Source organism: Lolium perenne, chromosome 4 (assembly GCF_019359855.2).
Source record: "Lolium perenne isolate Kyuss_39 chromosome 4, Kyuss_2.0, whole genome shotgun sequence".
Taxonomy (NCBI): Eukaryota; Viridiplantae; Streptophyta; class Magnoliopsida; order Poales; family Poaceae; genus Lolium; species Lolium perenne.
In genome coordinates this window covers 352836869-352857973 of record NC_067247.2, presented here as the reverse complement: position 1 = coordinate 352857973, position 21105 = coordinate 352836869, and the positions used below count along the sequence as shown (strand labels likewise).

Genomic DNA, 21105 nt, shown 5'->3' with positions numbered 1-21105 from the left:
GTCTTGCAAGCATATGAATGAGTTCATAAGAGACCACATACCACGGTACGAGTAAAGAGTACTTGTCAGGAGACGAGGTTGAACAAGGTATAGAGTGATACCGAAGATCAAAGCGCGGACAAGTAAAATATCGCGTGACAAAGGGAATTGGTATCGTATGTGAATGGTTCATTCGATCACTAAAGTCATCGTTGAATATGTGGGAGCCATTATGGATCTCCAGATCCCGCTGTTGGTTATTGGTCGGAGTGAGTACTCAACCATGTCCGCATAGTTCACGAACCGTAGGGTGACACACTTAAAGTTGGATGTTGAAATGGTAGAACTTGAATATGGAATGGAGTTCGAATATTTGTTCGGAGTCCCGGATGAGATCCCGGACATCACGAGGAGTTCCGGAATGGTCCGGAGAATAAGATTCATATATAGGATGTCATTTTATATGAATTAAAATGATCCGGAAGGTTCTACGGAAGGTTCTAGAAGGTTCTAGAAAAGTCCGGAAGAAATAAGGATGGAAGGTGGAGTCCCAGAGGGACTCCACCCACCTTGGCCGGCCAACCTAAGGGAGGAGGAGTCCCAAGTGGACTCCCCACCATGGTGGCCGGCCACCCCACCAAGGAAAGGGGGGAGTCCCACTCCCCCTAGGTTTGGACACTTGGAAGGTTTTGTTGGGGTCTTATTCGGACTCTTTGACCTAAACCTTGGGGCCTCCACCTATATAAAGAGGGGGAGAGAGGGGCTGGCCGGCCACTCAAGCCACCACCATGGCCGCACCCCTCAAGGGTGCCCTAGCCGGCGCCCCTCTCCCCAAACCCTAGCGGTCTCTCTCCTCCATCACATCCCGCACGCTTAAGCGAAGCTCCGCCGGATTTCTCCACCACCACCGACACCACGCCATCGTGCTGTCGGATTCAAGAGGAGTTACTACTTCCGCTGCCCGCTGGAACGGGAGGTGGACGTCGTCTTCATCAACAACCGAACGTGTGACCGAGTACGGAGGTGCTGCCCGTTCGTGGCACCGGTGATCAAGATCTTCTACGCGCTTTTGCAAGCGGCAAGTGATCGTCTACCGCAGCAACAAGAGCCTCATCTTGTAGGCTTTGGAATCTCTTCAAGGGTTAGTCTTGATCATCCCCTCGTTGCTCCCGTCTTCTAGATTGCATCTTGGCTTGGATTGCGTTCTCGCGGTAGGAAATTTTTTGTTTTCTATGCAACGAATCCCTACAGTGGTATCAGAGCCGTGTCTATGCATAGATGGTTGCACGAGTAGAACACAATGGTTTTGTGGGCGTTGATGCTCTTGTTGTCTTTAGTTTGAGTACTTTGCATCTTTGTGGCATAGTGGGATGAAGCGGCTCGGACTAACTTTACATGACCGCGTTCATGAGACTTGTTCCTCGTTCGACATGCAACTTGTATTGCACAAGAGGCTTTGCGGGTGTCTGTCTCTCCTACTATAGTGAAGATTCAATTTACTCTTCTATTGAAAACACTAGTATCACCGTTGTGGTTCATGTTCGTAGGTAGATTAGATCTTACTAGAAAACCCTAAACCACGTAAAATATGCAAACCAAATTAGAGACGTCTAACTTGTTTTTGCAGGGTTTGGTGATGTGATATGGCCATGATATGATGATGAATATGTATGAGATGATCATTATTGTATTGTGGCAACCGGCAGGAGCCTTATGGTTGTCTTTAAATTTCATGTTGAGTAGTATTTCAAAGTAGTTGTAATAGTTGCTACATGAGGTGAACAACCATGAAGACAGCGCCATGAACCTTGACGCTATGCCAACGATGATGGAGATCATGCCCGTTGATGATGGAGATCATGTCCGTGCTTTGGAGATGAAGATCGAAGGCACAAAGACAAAATGGCCATATCATATCACATATGAACTGCATGTGATGTTAATCCTTTTATGCATCTTATTTTGCTTAGATCACGACGGTAGCATTATAAGATGATCCCTCACATTAATATCAAGATAATAAAGTGTTCTCCCCTCGTATGCACCGTTGCATTGTTTGACGTTTTGAAGCATCTCGTGATGATCGGGTGTGATAAACTCAACATACAACGGGTGTAAGCCATGTTGCACACGCGGAATACTTGGGTTTGCTTGACGAGCCTAGCATGTACAGACATGGCCTTGGGACAACGGAAACCGAAAGGTTGAACATGAGTCATATGGATGATATGATCAACATGTTGATGTTCACCATTGAAGCTACATCATCTCACGTGATGATCGGTTTTGGTGTAGTGGATTTGGATCGTGTACCACTTAACAACTATGAGGGATGTTGTATTAAGTGGGAGTTCATTAGTAATTAGATTAAAACATGAACTAATTATCATAAACTTAGTCTGAGTAGTATTTTGAATTAATTTTGTAGTATTGGCATCCATTTACTACTATGCGCTAGTCTTGTAATTGAGATAGAAATACTGTTAAAATCTGACAAGAAACTTTACGGATTGGTACCGTATTGTTAAGAATCAAGAATTGTTTAAGTCCTATTGCAAACTTTTAGTAAACCTCACATTGTTGATTCAAAGAGCTATGTTTTCAATTAGTACCTAAAGTTATCTTGTCTCCGTTCAAATCTGTTTGAAAAGTAAGGAGCTGAAAATTTAGTTTTCAGAAATAATCAAGGTATGAGATATATGTGATATCTAAGACCTTATTGCAAGATGATAGAATATATTTTGGTGAGACTACATAAACTCATAAGTTTTATGGGAATGTATGAAGGTTGAAGACGCCAGGCGTCACAATCCTCCAACTATTGGGGCACTAACGATATTCGCATATCCATAAAGTTATCATCCTTAGAATGCACCGTTGCTAAGACTCGTCGTATCGAAGCATCACGTGATGATCGGGTGTTATAGATTCTATGTGTGCTTACAACGGGTGCAAGCCAGATTTGCACATGCGAATACTGAGGTTAAACTTTATGAGCCTAGCATGTACAGACATGGTCTCAAAAAGTTGTCATGAACTGATGGATAAAATTATGAGTGAAATTGTTCATCATATTACAAAGTTACTAATAAGTGAAATCTAGAACACTTGTCATATGATGATCAACTTCAAAGTAAGAACCTCAAGGTTATTGGTATTTGACCAACAAACCTAGAAGTTATTGATGTTGAAGTGTTTTTCTGAATAATAAGGAAAACTAAAAGAGAAACTGCAAAAGATATTTTGGCAAAAAGAAAAGAAAAGACTAGAAAGTCTAGCTCAGGTGTATATAAATGATATACATGTTATGGTTGTATTCCTAGTTAAGTCACACTATGAAATTCTTGGGTATTAGTACTATATTGGTTGGTATGAAGTGTCATACAAAACAACGCAATACAAGAATACAACGGCCTAAGTGACTGACAAGGAATATGATAAGGATGCACGTCTGGAACAAAATAAAGTGTTATTATGTTTGTCGCTAGCATTTTATCTAGCCCTTAGAATTTATAATAAAGAACTTAATAATTGTTATTTTTCTCTGGTCAAATGAAAACAATGAGTTATTCAAATTATGACATTACTCCATGTACGATGGATGAGTTATTATAAATATTAATGGTGAAACACACATACATAACACTGACGCTAAAATGCCATAAGGCAAATGATTTGAATTCCACTTATTTGTGGAACCGCCATTTAGGTCATGTTAGAAAGGAACGCATGAAGGAACTCCATGCAAATGGATTTTTGGAGTCATTTGATTTTTGAATCATTTGGCGCTTGCAAATCTTTTCTAAAAGAGAATGATTAAAATACCGTTCATAGGCCAAGAGTTGAACGGGCAACTAACTTAGTGAAAACATACATGATGATGTATGTGGTTCACTGGACATAGTTGTGTGCGGGAGATTCTTCTACTTCATGAAAACTTCAAACAATGAATTGAATATATATATGTGGATATATTCGATAAGGAAGAAGTTTGAAACATTTGAACAGATTCAAATAAATTTCAGCATGAAGTGGAAATCATCGTAATAGAAAAGTCAAATATCTATGATTGGATTATGGTGCAAATATTTGAATTACGAGTTTTAGCGAACATCTAAAAGAGTTATGAAGTTGTTCTACAACTCACGTTTCTTGGAATATCATAGTGATGATGAAGTATCCGAGAGATATATCCAAACCTTGTTGGATTAATGATGAGATAAAATATAGATGCCATTATATTTTTTGTGGATTATGCTTTAGTGACTACCGCTTTTACAATTAATAGAGCATCATCATGATCCGTAGAAATGACACCATACGAGTTATGGCATGGGTAGAAACCCTAATAGTCATTTCTTTAAATTTTGGTTTAAAAGTTTACAACCAAAATCGGATAAATGTCTTTGTAGGATATCCCAAAGAATTGATTGGGAATTCTTTTCACTATGAAGTAAAAGACAAAAGTGTTTGTTTATGTTACTTGCTTATTTCCAAGAAATTGTTTTCTAGCGAAGTATTTGAGTGGGAGGACAACAGAACTTGATAAGGTTTATGAACCTGAGCATAATGATCAGAGTAGCGCAACATTCGAAATTGGTTCCGGAAGCGGCCACAACGATCATGGCTTTCATGACTACAAAGTGTTTTAGCCATGAAGATCGAAGTACATATTGAACCTTGTAGGTATGGTTTACTTTGTGATCAAATAAATGATTTGTGGACAAAGGATTGATTTTGAACAATGATAAACCAACTACAAACAAAGAAGTTATGATGGGCCACGACTCGTTAAAATGGCTATACGCCATGAAATCCAAGATAGATGAATACTTTTTGAAAGTAAATGGATCTATAAAAATTGATGAAAGCTTGACTTGTTGAAAAGTTGTTTACGACAAAGTTCAAAGAGTTGACTACGATAAGATTAGATCTTCCATAGCAATGCTTATAGTCTATGTGGATTATTCTAGTAATCAGTACATATTTCTTTTATGAGATATGCTAGTAGGATGCCAAAATACATTGCTTATAAGAAGTGTGTATTAAAGGTGTATACAAGATACAACCAAGAGTTTTGCTGATCCATGGAATACTAGATAAGTATACAAACTTCAAATTGGATGAAGTGAGTATCGCGGAGTTGGAATCTTCACCAGATGAAATAGTCAAAGAGTTTTTTGATTTCATCAAGAGACGATGAAGAGGCTTGCATTTGCAAGAAATTCAGTGGGAGCGCTGAGACATATTTATAATACTTTATGTAGATGACATATAGTTGGTTATAAATGATGTAATTATATACTTGATTAAAAAGATTTCATTGAGAAATTAACTTCAATGAAAAGATATGGACTGAAACAAATTTAGTGTCAAGATCTATGAAGATAGATTGAAACACAAAATAAGTTTAAGTCAAAGTACATAGAATGGATATTGAAATAGTTCAATATAGAAATATTAAGAAGATGTTCTTGTCATGTGAAGTTTTAACAAGACTTGAGTGTATCTGACACTCAATGAGTAAAAACACATGAGTGATTATAGATCACGAATAATATGTACACAATCAGATGTCCTATGCTCTAAAAGTGTTATGAGCATGTACCAGAATGATTCATGTGATGATCACTGAAAAATAGTAAGAATATTCTTGAGTACTTAAGAAGAACCAAGTATATATATATATAGTTTTATATGGAGAAATGACAAAAAAAATCGCTGTAAGGTGTTGCACCGACATTAGTTTTGTCACATATGAAAATAAAATTTCAAATCTCAAATTAGACTAAGTGTTGTTTAAAAGGTAGCACAATGAGCTAGAAGTTGTCTATGCTAGATTTAGAAGAGTACTAAATATTGTGACGGATTCTACAAAAGAAGGCAGAGTATGTCATTGTTTTGACAATGACAAAGGATGTTAAGTCAAGAGGTTCTTTGAGAACTTGGTGTAGTTCCGACAGAGTCAGAACTTTGAAGCTATATTGTGTGTGACAATATTAGTGACATATTTCAGACCGCGGAATTAAGGTTCCACCAGAAGACCAAACAGATTTAAATGCCGACTCATTTGGAAATGAGTGATGCGTTGAGACGCAAATGAATTACAAAATACATACGTTTCTGAGCGTGTCAGATCCGTTGACTAAAACCTCTCCCGTGAGCAAAACATGATAAAGCACCAGAAGGCCAAGGTGTTATATCTTTACAAATGTAAACTAGATTATTGACTCTAGTGCAAGTGGGAGACTGAAGGAGATATGCCCTAGAGGCAATAATAAAGTGGTTATTATTTATATCTTTATGTTTATGATAAATGTTTATATATCATGCTATAATTGTATTAACCGAAACATTGATACATGTGTGATATGTAAACAACAAAGAGTCCCTAGTGTGCCTCTTAACTAGCTTGTTGATTAATGGATGATTAGTTTCATAATCATGAACATTGGATGTTATTAATAACAAGGTTATATCATTGTATGAATGATGTAATGGACACACCCAATTAAGCATAGCATAAGATCGCGTCATTAAGTTATTTGCTATAAGCTTTCGATACATAGTTACCTAATCCTTATGACCATGAGATCATGTAAATCACTTATACCGGAAAGGTACTTTGATTACACCAAACGCCACTGCGTAAATGGGTGGTTATAAAGGTGGGATTAAGTATCTGTAAAGTATGAGTTGAGACATATGGATCAACAGTGGGATTTGTCCATCCCGATGACGGATAGATATACTCTGGGCCCTCTCGGTGGAATGTCGTCTAATGTCTTGCAAGCATATGAATGAGTTCATAAGAGACCACATACCACGGTACGAGTAAAGAGTACTTGTCAGGAGAGGAGGTTGAACAAGGTATAGAGTGATACCGAAGATCAAAGCTCGGACAAGTAAAATATCGCGTGACAAAGGGAATTGGTATCGTATGTGAATGGTTCATTCGATCACTAAAGTCATCGTTGAATATGTGGGAGCCATTATGGATCTCCAGATCCCGCTGTTGGTTATTGGTCGGAGTGAGTACTCAACCATGTCCGCATAGTTCACGAACCGTAGGGTGACACACTTAAAGTTGGATGTTGAAATGGTAGAACTTGAATATGGAATGGAGTTCGAATATTTGTTCGGAGTCCCGGATGAGATCCCGGACATCACGAGGAGTTCCGGAATGGTCCGGAGAATAAGATTCATATATAGGATGTCATTTTATATGAATTAAAATGATCCGAAAGGTTCTACGGAAGGTTCTAGAAGGTTCTAGAAAAGTCCGGAAGAAATAAGGATGGAAGGTGGAGTCCCAGAGGGACTCCACCCACCTTGGCCGGCCAACCTAAGGGAGGAGGAGTCCCAAGTGGACTCCCCACCATGGTGGCCGGCCACCCCACCAAGGAAAGGGGGGAGTCCCACTCCCCCTAGGTTTGGACACTTGGAAGGTTTTGTTGGGGTCTTATTCGGACTCTTTGACCTAAACCTTGGGGCCTCCACCTATATAAAGAGGGGGAGAGAGGGGCTGGCCGGCCACTCAAGCCACCACCATGGCCGCACCCCTCAAGGGTGCCCTAGCCGGCGCCTCTCTCCCCAAACCCTAGCGGTCTCTCTCCTCCATCACATCCCGCACGCTTAAGCGAAGCTCCGCCGGATTTCTCCACCACCACCGACACCACGCCGTCGTGCTGTCGGATTCAAGAGGAGTTACTACTTCCGCTGCCCGCTGGAACGGGAGGTGGACGTCGTCTTCATCAACAACCGAACGTGTGACCGAGTATGGAGGTGCTGCCCGTTCGTGGCACCGGTGATCAAGATCTTCTACGCGCTTTTGCAAGCGGCAAGTGATCGTCTACCGCAGCAACAAGAGCCTCATCTTGTAGGCTTTGGAATCTCTTCAAGGGTTACTCTTGATCATCCCCTCGTTGCTCCCGTCTTCTAGATTGCATCTTGGCTTGGATTGCGTTCTCGCGGTAGGAATTTTTTTGTTTTCTATGCAACGAATCCCTACAATGCGAAGGGGAGGACGACCTAGGCATGCCCGGCCCTGACCATGACGATGCACAACAAAGGTCATTTTCCCCTCTTCTGATTCGTTCGAATTTGTATGTTGCAACCAAATGTGGTCTGGAATTGGTCTTGTCATGCGCTACTAGACTAAAGGTATAAACGATGCCCCCCATAGGGGGCCTCACAGCGATTAGAGCACGTGGGCCGTTGGATCTTCTTTGGTGGTTGATCTCGTCCGTTCATTTTTTATAGCAGCCGTATAAAATGGGCACCCCACAGCGAAAAAACCCTAGCCGCCGCCACCAATCACCTTGTGTCTCTTCTCCTCTCCAATCCCCACGCCTCCTCCTCCTCCTCCAATCCCGATTCCGCCTTCTCCTCCACCGCCTGGCGGCACTGCTCCGCCTCCGTGGTTTCCCCCAGCCGCCGCTGCCCCCTCGTCCTCTTTCTAGGTTCTTCCCTCCTCCCCCTCCTCCCTACCCGCCCTGCCCCATTCGCCCACAGAAGGAGGAGCACGGGCACCATGACGTGCTGCTTCTAGTGAAGGTCGACAGGAAGATGATGAGCAGCGAAATAGATGCTGGCTGCGGAAGACCGGCGGCTGGCCGGCCTTGGAGAAGCACGCGACTGCTGCAAGATGCACCAGCCATGGGCGACGGCAGGTCACACGAGCAGCAGAGGACCTCCTCCATGTCGAGTTCTCATCCAGAGCTACAGCCGGCAATGCGAAGGGGAGGACGACCTAGGGATGCCCGGCCCTGACCATGACGATGCACAACAAAGGTCATTTTCCCCTCTTCTGATTCGTTCGAATTTGTATGTTGCAACCAAATGTGGCCTGGAATTGGTCTTGTCATGCGCTACTAGATTAATCTTCCCTTGCAAGTTTTAGTCAAACAACTTTTAGGCATATATAAAATAATAGATCTGGACAAACAAAGATATGAATTTGTGGGGATTAAATAGAGAGACTCGATCCATGATATTGTAATCTTATGTTGTTTCATGAGTTTACCTGGATAGGGCCAATGGATCATCTAAGCTATGTTCGACAATACTAATGAGAAATTTGCAATCACTAGGAAACACAGAGAAAATGGGAACCGATGCTATTATATGTAGCTAGCTGCAGCTCTACCTCCAATATGCAGACTTGCACGATTATAGCTGGATATGTTTGTTTGTTCATATCTATTCTTTTATATATTCCTAAAAGGTGTTTGAAATAAAACTTACAAGGGAAAATTAATCTATGTCTTATCTTTTGTATGTATACTCAGTAATTTCCTGCTTTTCTGGAATTTTGCCCCAATTAACAATAGCAGCTCAAGTTGTTAGTCTAATGGTTGCAATTGGTTCAGGATTGTGGATCCTCATGTGTGATGCAGTCACTTTTTGATAACTTGCAGAAGCCTATTGAGAACCTAAGAAATATTAATTGAGAAAGCTACACAAGAGGTGCGGTTTTTGGTCAAAGGTATGTCCATTTCATCCATGAAACAGTCTAGACCATGTGGCCTTCAATTTTTTTTTGATAGCATGTTAAGTATGTTAGGTCTTCTCTCAGGTAGTACAAGGATACTTTATTTGGTACCATCATGTGTTTTTCCCTTATGCATATCATTCTTTGTTCCACTACCAATGCATATTCTTCTTTCAGTCATCTCTAACATTCTTCCTTTTTCACAATTGATTTGGTTTTTCACATTCTTTGCTGCTATTTCCCATAGCTACAGATGCAGGTGTCTACCTCATTTTTATCTGTGCTCCCTTCTAAGAAGTCACCGTTGAAAACAAATGAAGGAATAAAAAAGGTAGACAGCAACAGAATTTATCCGCAACTATCATCTCTCTAAACAGACGTGGCCCAGCCTAATGATTTTTTTGGTAACCGTACCTCTTTTTGTCTAGATGCACAAGGATGGCGTCGATGGCGACGAAGTGGATCTGAACGTGATGAAGATGGTGGCGCTACCACCACAATTGTTGCCTCTCCGCCTCTTTTCAACTTTGTTTTTGTTGTGAATCTGCAATGCAAATTAAATTTCAATATGTTTTTTATCAGGCAATAGATTAAGAACACGTTGATCTTGAAATATCTAAGTACGGAAATTTGGGAGTGACTTATTTGGTCGTGATACATCCTCATATTTCCCCATATGGTCTTTTTACATCTTGAATTTTGATACGGTCTTCTTTTAGTTCTTATTAACAGGAATTCTAGCTAGAGCATGCATAACTGAAAAGCTTGTGCAAATAATTGTATGCCTTTTGGTGCGATCTGCATGCACTGGGCCTCTTACTTCATGTTTGCAATATTTCATATATAGGTGGCAATATCAGAAGATTGGTTACTTGAATATGAGTGCATCTACCACTACATGGTGCTTCCATTCGACCACCTGGGACACCTTTTATGACATGTTACTATGTTGAAGGTGCAATCAGTTTATAACCATGGACTGTTGAAGCATGTGCCTTATAATCAGTACTTTCCTCATTTGTATCCAATGGTTATGTTTTACCAGAACCACGTACGTTTATTCGCATTTCAGGCTATGGTCTTGCGGAACCATGAAAATAAGGTCCTGCATGAGTTGTATCTCTCCGTTTCCCTGTAAGTACTCTCAGTTATTTATACATATACTCTAATGGAGACAACAGAAGGGCTAGATGATTTTATTTCTTGCTGCACCTAAAAAGTAAGAAGTTTATAACAAATTAGGTCCCAAATATGGATCTATTTGGATAGACTGATACTAGTGGTTTTACAGATAGGTAATTGACAGGCCGGTATGTGTGTCATGCATCTACTTAGTTTTTTTTCCAAAGTGGCACATTACAGTTTCCTGTAGCAATTGTGTGATTCCACTTTTGCATAGGTTATTTATAGGACGCTGCCTCTGCTCTCAGTAGCTGTGCCCTACTCCAACTGCAACCTACATTTATTTCTTCTAAAACCAGATAAATGCAGCCTTTGAGCATGGATTTCCGGATTAATGCATTCAGTTGTGTTCATCATTTTTATTTGGGTACTATCACATACAGAGGTGGCCCATTACCTCATGTGATAGTCCACTATAGCTTCTTGAGCTTCTTGATACAATTCTCAGTTTTTGTTATTTTTGTAGGTCCGTGTGATTGAATAGTTGACTGGCTTCGACAGGGTGTGATTGATTATTGCTGCCTCTTTATCTTTTGAAAGACGCTATTTCTTTGGTCTCGAAAAGTACGTGTGTGTGCATTCCAGAATTTTTAATGCACTCTTGGTTTTTGTTATGGAGAATTGGGAACTCTTATGCCTATAATGCCTTATGCTTGGTTTATTTTTTAGGTTAAGCTAATTTCACTTTTTCGTGCATTCTTTTTGTTCAAAGATGTGTGAACTTGGGACTGAACACTAGCAACTGGACTGGGCATAGATCAAGAAACATACAGTAGTTTTCATATCCATATTTGTGGTTGTTGAATGTGAATTCGAACTAAACCTTCAAATGAGTTAGAACTACAATGTTATAATAGGTATCACTATTATGATTCCACCTTTTAATTTCTTCGATCGGGACTAGATGTGAATTGACCACAGTGATTTAAACTTCAGGACAGAAACACAGTTCAGTTAACTATTGAATGTTGCAGTCTGACAACTTCAGAGATCAATGGATTTTAAGGTAGAACACCTTTTTCTCTAAATTTCAATCCATCACGTGGGATATTCATGATAATCTAAGTCCTAGATTTAAGAGATGGGTACTATGCTGCATGTACACAACAGGAAGCAATGGAGAAAAATCAGTAGTCTTTGATATCCATTCTACTCAGCAAATTCATTTTCTGAACTTTAGCTAAAATATGTGAATTTCTTTTGCTTTTATAACTTCCAGTCACCTGAACTCGCCTATCCAGATTTTGGACTTGCCCATTATTCAAGATTACGTCTCTTTTCACACAGGTTGTTTCAGGATGCAATAGTTTATTCGGAACTTACCAATGTGTCTCCAGGTGTGTCAATTGGCAAAAGGTATATAGTACCAAATTAGGCTCTTATGTAGCCTAAAATCTCAAGATTGATTTAATAATATATGTGAGCCTATTTTAGGCATGATTGGTAATATGAGTATCTATGCACAGATTCACAAACGACTGGAATACCAGCAAAATGTTGCTAATATTACTTGGGGAGCTCAATTTGCATATTATATTCACTGCCTCACCGTTTTGAGATTTGAAATATCTGTTAGCATACATCTTGCAAAATAAGAACGCTGAGATATATGTATCAACTGGGTTCACTACTTTGGTTTTATTTGTATAATTGAATGTTTACCAGTGAACTCATAGATTAACCAATCGGCTTCTTACAAAACCATTATCAAATGTATTTCTCCATCTTTCCTCACCTTTCATGCTTCCCCTCAATTTTTCTTCTCTTTCCCTTTGCTTATTTTATTTGTCCTTTCAGTTTTGCCAGGCTAGGACATCACTGGTCGTGTCAGGAAATCAGTTTGGAAATCCTCTTGGAAGGTGACCGATGCGCGAGCGTTGCTGCAGAGTAGGTAGTCAAGAAGCATGTTGCGGCCATCGCTGCTGTCACCAGCACGCAACGCTGGAACCAAAACGGACGTGTGGAGCATCATGTGGAGGTCATCGATCAAGCGTGGGGATGTCGGCTTTCCTTAGGCTTGGTCATCAAAGCATGTCTATCGAGCGAGCAGTCATTTAATTGTGCAACAGGTTGGTGAAGGACAACCTTGCCGGCCACTCATTTTCATGCATGAATCATTCATATAGCAGGCATTGCTCAATTTATTGATAAGTTTCAGTGCGAGAACTGAACCAAGGTTGAAATATATATCTGCTACACTATAGGCACCAGAAGAAGCAAAACAACTACGAGAAGTGTACATAAGTAGAAATAGAAGGTGATCCAATCTGGCTGGCTAGGGCCGGTCTTTGAAATCTTTAGATTAGAAGCTATAATGTTTTGCAAATTTATCAAATACAAATATACAGTTAGGCTATATGTTTTCGTATTTTCAGAAATTGGCTTCCAACTTATGTGGCAATTATATTTAAACATTCATGCTGAAGGATTAGGCATTCTGCTCACTGCCCGATTAATTAATTGGTACCATCTTAAATACAAAATTACAAGTATTTTTATGTTGGATAGTTGTTCTGACAAGAGATGCTTGTGGAGGAATATCGGAGTGACTGCATACTGACACAAGAAGGCTAGAACAATGACTCGAAAATCGGGTATGTTTTCTCTTATGTTGTAATATGGTTGGCACAAGTTGAATGTCAGCACTAGACATTTATTTTTTCTGATATAATTTGTAGGCACAGTTTTCTTGGTATAGGCGATGGAAGTGTACAAAAGTGCTAAAATAATGATTGATGGTCTAATTGAGTGAAGATAAAAGACTAAAAAGTTTTGATCTACATGCTACAATCAAGCCATCAGTAGATCAATAGGAAGGTGTGCACTTGAAATTTGTCATGACTTACTTCCAGGTAGGGCTTCTCTCATGTGTCCTGGTGCCTCGTTTTTGCTTCTCTATCGGTTCCTACCAGCAGAACTTCCCATCTTTCACTTTTTATTAGGTGTTCCCTGCGGCCACTGCCTCCCCGTGCTCCGGTAATTTTCGCAAAACAACAACTGCCTAGAACACAAATTAGTAAGTTAGCTAACATTCTATGCTAGCTTTGCCAAAAAGAAAAGTACAAATTTGTTAAAAAAAATCTTTACTATTTTGTAGAATAAAGATGTATAGTTTTGCAGAATCAAACATACCCAACTTCTTCCGCATCCTCGGTAACTTAGATGTATAATCAAGAAACAATTTTTTTGAACAATTTCTTGAATTGAACTAACTTTCAGTCATAGCTTAAGCTATCTTAAGGGTACAATAACAAGAAATCATTACGGAAACAGGTTATAGACACTATTATGTTCTGTTACTATCTTTGAATCTTGAAACCAATATTTATGTTTTCTCGTATTTGCGTTCAACAACGATTTGTTATATTATCACGAAGTTTGGTTCTTTATTGACATGCAGAATCTGTCTTAGCATTGTTGGCTGCTTCATCATGTTGGAGTGATTTTTCTCAGGTCTCATCATCTCAACAAATCACATGTAGAAGAGAGAAGAAACTTGGCACAACTTTCAGCAAACAATTAAAATTAGAGGGAGATAGGTACACGTCAAGAAAAAAACCTTGCTGTGTTGTCAAAAAGGAGAGGCAGCACATCAATAGTGGAACTGTGGGAATGATCCCTGGAGCGAATAGTGGTTGGATTTGTCGAGCAGCCCACATGACAGGCAGTGTCGGCTGCCATCCTCAAGAATACCGTGGTGGCGCATCCAGCTCTGGTTCCGGAGGTTCATTGCCGCCCCGCGGATATTCATCCCCTCTTCGCCCGAGCAGCGGTGGCAGGATGCACTCTCAACATCTACTGGTTCGTGGCTCTCAGATGCGTGAGCGCTTTCCCCAATAAATGGTTGCAGGTCGGACAAGGCTCACAGAGTAAGTTGTGTATGTATGCTATGCGACCTGGGCAGAAGGACATGCTAGATGTGATGAATCGGTGGCGCAGGCCATGGGGAGCATTGTAGTGTACTCGATCTGCTTCAATTGTACTCGATCTGCTTGAATTGGGGAAAGGTAGTGGCAAGTAGTATCACAGGAGAGAAAGAAAAAGCTAGAAGGGGATTTGACAGAATGCCTGTGGGGGTGTTGCTTCGTGCATGCCCATGGGAGTATCAGGAATAAGCGGTCAGGGCTGTCCTATCACTTTTGTGTAAATTGTGTATGTTATTACTATTTCTTTACTTATTTAAATATAGAAATTACTGTTGGCGTTTTCCTACAATAACTTTGAAAAACAAAGTACTTCCAACTTTTTTATTCACTAGTAAAAATGCCCGTGCGTTGCTACGGGATAAAAAACAATAAAACATATAAAACATTTTATTGTATAACATCATGCACCACATCCAAAATATTTACAGGACGTCTCATTCATATACCACTTCCTTGAGCAAAACATCGAAGTGTCGACATTGGTTTTTCGTCTTTATCGGTATAATCTTTCATGTGCTGTTGTGCAAATGTCTTCTCAGCAAGATCCTTCCAACATCTCATATATAAGTAAAACAACATCCAAGCTCATCATTCTCCCCTCCGCCAGCTCTCAGCCGTCTACAGTACTTGGTCGTCCATCTCAATCGGCCGGGCCGATCCGAAGCCACTCCGTCGGATTAGCCGGCCGGAGGTGGTGGAGGTGAAGCGCCGGAGTAGTATAGGGTAGGATAATCTTCTTGTTCTTGGCGTTATGCCAGAGTTTGGGCAGATGTCCCGTAGCGGAGGTGGCACCATGGATCTCCGCCGGATCCATGGTCTAGGTGCTCTGCTGCTGCTGTTCTGCCTCCTCTGGGTGGAGGGGATCAGGAGAGGAGGGCGATCCACCTTCTTCAATAAGGTAGCGGCGGAGGATCTCGGTGGCCTGTGCAAGATTCAAGTTCTTCCTCTTCTTTTGGCCGGCCATGGTGGTGAGGGGAAGAGATGACGAAGCTTGGCGATGATTTCTCTTCATCTCCTGGCCGGCCTAGGTGGCGAGGGGGAGTCTGGAGGTGATGCATCTCTCTTTGTGATGGCTGCAAGATCCAGGTCTGTGGATGGCTTCAACCGTGGGGGATTTCTTCTTCTCCCCTCTTCTCTGACTCGCCATGGTGGTGAGATGGAAATGGAAGAAGATGAAGGAGCTCTGGATGGGTGCTATCTGGTGCCTGCGGGGTGCTATGTCGACGAGCTTCAACAAGTAGGTGGCAACCTTGCCGCTGCTATCCATGGCCGCATGGGCGGCTCCTTTTCAACCTCCGATGTGGAGGCCCTGAAGCAGCTCTACCACGGGTGCTCCAAATCGTCTCTATGCGAAGTGATTCGTTCCCCGCTTGGAGGTGATGGACCGCGGCAGCAAGCTTTCGCCGGAAAAGGGCTCCGGAGCAGATGGCTCTGGTTCCTCGGCGGCGACGCCTGGAGGACGCCAGCGATGTGTGGCAGAGACACCATTGGACTTGATTGCTTTGATCTAGTTTTTGTTAGGGTGTTTTCTGTAAAGTGGAGGTCCCTATCTTCAAATATTAGGTTCTTCGTGCGAGTATTTGTAAGGGGCTTTCTGCAATTTGTAATCCTGCCACTTTAATGGAATTCTCTGGGGGCTTTCGGCCACTCTTTGTGTGAAAAAGAAAAAGTAAAACAACATCCATCGATAGAAAGTTGCAACGCCAGCATTCCATATTAGGATCAGATTCAAAACCCCAGAGAAGAAACAAAATCAATATCAACAGGTGCAAAGTTCATGACACATGAATTCATAAATTTGAACATATCTCAATCAATTTCACGAAAGATATTCCAATGTCCTGCTATACATATATATAGTAGGCGCGGTGGCTCAACATTACCCAACTCCAGTCACTCTAGCGTTATTCCAAATTTAAAAAGAAATATATATACCAGCTTTGCCTCCATTTCTATTCGCTCCTCCTTTGTGTGCCACTCATCTCAACCTTCAACTCCAGCACTGCACCTTCATTGCTAATCTGTGTGCAGAACTCGACTGACAACCATAAAACTATAGAAGATGGTACCATTATTGATGGAGGTCATGGTAGTGCACATAACAAACCTAATGATCCATTTGCATTGGGATGTCACCATAAGTAAAAGAGCAGAATTTTAATGTATCAACCACAAACCTTGATCCTTAAGTATTGCATGATAGTGAAATCACTCTCCAGAGGTTTGCACTTGACAACACACACACATCTTGTGTTTATAATTGAGATTGAAGTAGATACTGAGTATTGTCTCCTTAACTTTTTTCTTCAGAGAATCTCACTCGAGTTCATAAAGTTCTGAAGAACTGAAGAGTATAGTACACCAACACTTGGTAATCAATCAAAATATGTAGTACTGCGCCCTGGAAATAAATAAATAGTTGAGCAAGCATACTGACCAAAATATTTTAAAATTATCTAACAGCCAAGAGTAGGCAACGGCCAAAAGGACGGAGACAACAATGTATTTTAGCATAAGTGCAACAATTGAATGTTAGGTCATCTAGCACCGATGTTTATACAAAGTATGAACACTAAACTGAGATAAATAGAATTCATCCAGAAATGATATGATGTAATCACACTATGAATGGAAACCTAAGCAAATACAGTGATGTTTATGACCCACCCAATGAAAAACATTCTTAACTAATGTGATGCAAACAAATATTGGTAAATGCTTACGAGCATACACGCTAAAAGCAGATGTACATGTAATTATAGCTTTTATTATTCCTGAGATAAATGGCAATGTTGTCGTAATAGTTGGTACAAAAATCTGCAAGAGCATGGCATAGCGCGGGGCGCACAATCTCCACGCGGCGTAGTCTCCCGACCAACCAAACTTAGACCATTAGCCCTACTGGAGTAGAGCATTAATACTTGTGTTTAATTAGTAGACGATTGTTGTACCTCCGGATGTTGTTGGAAGTAATCCATGAGGCTGGCCCTCTTAACCCTGAATACCAGTTTCTCCTTTGTTCTTGGATTTCTCACAAATGCATTAACCAGAAGAATCATCTGGTCTCATGCAGCAAATCATATAGTCATGTAGAAGCCTTTTTCTATCACACACATTTTAATTTCAGATGTCCTATCAAAAGACGCTTCCTGTCCCGACAAGTGTTGCATGGTGGTGTAACATTCATGTATAGCTTTTCGTGTAGTTAATGAACTCATAGAGGATCAGATACCTAATAAAAAACAAAACCATGTTGTCATTCAGAGAGCACGAATCATATAACCCAAGCTTACATGTCTTACAAAGATAATCTAACATAAATTATACTCGACAGTATGTATACAACGAGATAAAACATCTTACATGTATGCATCCGTTCATGCAATGCTGCCACCATATTCTGATTTGTGCAGGTTAGATTGATTGAGTGGCAGCCACTACAGATAAGGAGGCGAATCGGAAAGGTAGGGCTGCGAGCCCGCACCGTCACGCTCCTTCTATGCCTCCATCCTCGCCGCCGCGTGGGATGGAAAATATTGCATGCACTCGGTGAATGGTTAACCCAATAAACATGTACATATAACATGCAATGCCAATATTATATGTAGTACCTGAAAAATTCCAAGAAAATCAACCCTATTTCTAAACATAAAGGGAGCTCATACCTTGTTGGGCGGATCATACCTTGTTGGGCGGAGCACATGCGGCGAGGACGGATGGCTACTGTGTCTGTAGAAACTGGAATTCAATCCTTGATCTTCGCAACTGAAAAACCGAATTAAGAAAATAGAGTTAAATCTTCACGACTGAAATACAACAAATCAAAACAATTGCTCTTCAGGTAATTTTTAAGAAAAGCTATCCCAAGAGTATAAACAATGACAAGAGATATAAAGCAAGAACATAAGTAATTGTGTCTTACTCAAGATAATGAACAATCATATTTCTAGGAAGACAAGGACGCTAGCTTTGCTTCTGAAGAATAATTATTCGACAGCATGATTCACTCTACTCGTAATCCAATGTAGCTAACAACACAAGGCGCCATGAAGAAAATGGTAACCCATGTATTGCTAACCTCTAGCTTCTGCCTTGGAAGGACCTCATTCAATAACACTTGAGAATGGTGACGACATATGATCCACAACAGCACAACTAACAGTGCTGCAAGCATGGTCTGGTTGTCTTCTTATTCACTTAGTCTTTTAAACAGCCAAGCAAATTATAATCACATCCGATGCAAAGTAAATGACCGGACTCTTCACGTTTTTTCAGTTAACCATAGATCTTAAAATCAATAGTGTATAAGAGGAGTACATAGAAAAGCTATTTTACAAACATTCTATGAACTCCTATGTGAAGAGTCTATGGTCAACAAAACGAAATCTTGCAATAGCTAGACTTATGAATGAAAACTAATACACTCCAATTACAGATGATTTTGATAAAATCTGGATACTTGGTATTAAAAGTTCAAGCATCGTATATGGAGATAATCTGAAATTTAGTGTCATAGATATTCCAAAGAAACAACGTGCATCACCAAATTCCTCTCCATAGGAATCACCAAATAAAAATAATACGTTGGCTAAGATCTCCAACAGTTGATCCCTTGGCTAACATCTGCAATTTGCTTGCTGTTGTATTACGTGAGAAGCTGCCTGCTAGTTTAGACCTGTATGCAAAAATAAGAGGTGGGGATTGTGTAAGTCGTGCGTACCTGAAAAAGGCGACCGCTTTCGAGCGGCGTGAGATCCAGATTGTACAGACGCTGCACCCGCCGCCAGACATGGCTCACCGGAGATGTGGCCGGGGACTCGAAGGAACTCCTTCCGACCGTCCCGCTGCGCATCACGTCTGCTATGGAGGATGGTGATGCCCCATGTAGCCCTCCGCTGCTGAACCTTCGCTCATGTAGATTCCGATGTACGATGGCTGCGGTCGAAGGCATCTCCTCATCTTGGGTAGAGGCGGCTAGGGTTAGCAGCAGAATAGCGAGGCGGCAGTACTGGGCGGCGGCGACAGCGAGAACGAGAGAGGGAGTAGATGGGGAATAAGCGTAGTCCGGCTGCTCCATGGCGGCGCCAATCGGCGGCGGAGATGGATGGTACTGGCGGTGGCGGTGATGCTGAAAGAGAGGAGACGAGGAGCGAACAGATGGCTTCTAATCAGCGGCGGAGATGGCCCAAGACGATGGAGAATATACTACCATGACATGCCGCGCTCGCACGGTAGCACCATCCATGGCGCTCTCGCCCGGCGCGGCGGCGGCGGACGCTGGGGGAGGCGGCGTTGCGGATGGGCGAGGTCATGCGTGTGGTGCGCGGTGTACATGGACTGCGAGCCGATTCCTCAAATCTGTTGGGCTTGGCCCATTTGCGCGCGTGGGGGACGAAGGGAGGGGAGGTGGACGACCAAAGGACGACCAAACTGGGGAGAGGGGGAACGTATTGGCAGAATAAGGAACCACTTTAGTCTTTTTAAGTAGTAGAGAAGAACAAATACTACTCCTTAGTGACGGTAATTTCTGCAGTTATTCTACAATAATTTTCCACGGTGCACTAATGATGATTCTACTGTAGTAATTATTTGGCAGCGTTCTTCAGTGGTGATTGCCTTCCTCTACCGTAACTTTAGGATATTCCTACTGTGACTTCGAGAAAACAAATACTCAACTATTTAGGGCCTCTTTTATTTGAGAAAAAATACCGCTATGTTCTTCTATTGATTTCTCATGACAGTTCTGTTTCCACAATTTTTTTAAATGTTTCCATTAATTGTAAATACCTCACTATTTACCACCTCTTTTATACTCTATATACCACATTATACATACATTATATTAAGGCTTAAGGATTATACACAAACTATCTTTTTTTATTGATCTGCTCATACCACTTTTATTGGTTGCCTCATACCTTCTTTTATAATCGTCGTATGGTCATCCTAGGGTGTACTCTGTTATGTGTTACCCCTTTTACTCACAAAAAGATATTACGACCTTTTTTATTGATCACCTCACCTCTTTTATTTGGGAAGAAAATATTACTATGTTCTCTTTTTAATCACTTCATGATCACTATATGGGCGTACTCCACTATTCATCTCCTCTTCTTTTATTGATCGTATCATATCTTATTTTGTTGATCGTAAAGTAAATATATACACCAAGAAGTAAACACCACTAGCGCGTATATTATGTTGTATCACGCTGTTTTTTCTTCCGTTTGATGTATGAAACACAAAACATATTTACACCATAATTGCAAATTTAGACTACTAATATGTAATATATTTCTCTTCGTTTTCCAAGGCTGTCTCTTTGTTGGCTCCATATCACGAGTAAGTGTCATGGTGGTTGATATAAGGGTTTTATGGACTATTTAAGAATACGAAAGAAGGGGCCTCCTCGGCAAGCCACAACTTAGAATTTGAGCATCTACCTAATTAGTTGCTATATTATTGGTGTTCACCATAAAATTCTATCACTGCAAAACCAAAGTACATTACTACGATTAAGATGAG

The 21105-nt window shown here is 41.0% G+C and overlaps 2 long non-coding RNA genes across 9 annotated transcripts; one reads left to right on the top strand and one right to left on the bottom strand.

Moving 5' to 3' along the window:
- Nucleotides 1–9535: 9535 nt before the first annotated feature.
- On the top strand, nucleotides 9536–14721 carry LOC127296965 (uncharacterized). Of its 2 annotated transcripts, none has more exons than XR_011743968.1 (8): nucleotides 9536–9803; nucleotides 9901–10606; nucleotides 11121–11156; nucleotides 11942–12010; nucleotides 12452–12911; nucleotides 13163–13248; nucleotides 13339–13506; nucleotides 13597–14721. It is a non-coding gene; the product is annotated as an uncharacterized lncRNA (long non-coding RNA). The 2 variants fall into 2 exon arrangements; XR_007848827.2 differs by having other exon boundaries at nucleotides 9538–9803; nucleotides 12452–12723; nucleotides 14108–14721.
- A 1633-nt stretch (nucleotides 14722–16354) lies between these two features.
- LOC127296963 (uncharacterized) lies at nucleotides 16355–19961 on the bottom strand. 7 transcript variants are annotated; one of them, XR_007848819.2, is made up of 5 exons: nucleotides 19301–19960; nucleotides 18265–18345; nucleotides 17944–18191; nucleotides 17532–17812; nucleotides 16355–16981 (listed from the first exon to the last, which is right to left on the bottom strand). It is a non-coding gene; the product is annotated as an uncharacterized lncRNA (long non-coding RNA). The 7 variants fall into 7 exon arrangements; XR_011743963.1 differs by having other exon boundaries at nucleotides 17944–18345; nucleotides 19301–19961; XR_011743966.1 differs by lacking the exon at nucleotides 19301–19960 and adding an exon at nucleotides 18659–19253 and having other exon boundaries at nucleotides 17944–18345.
- Nucleotides 19962–21105: the final 1144 nt, after the last annotated feature.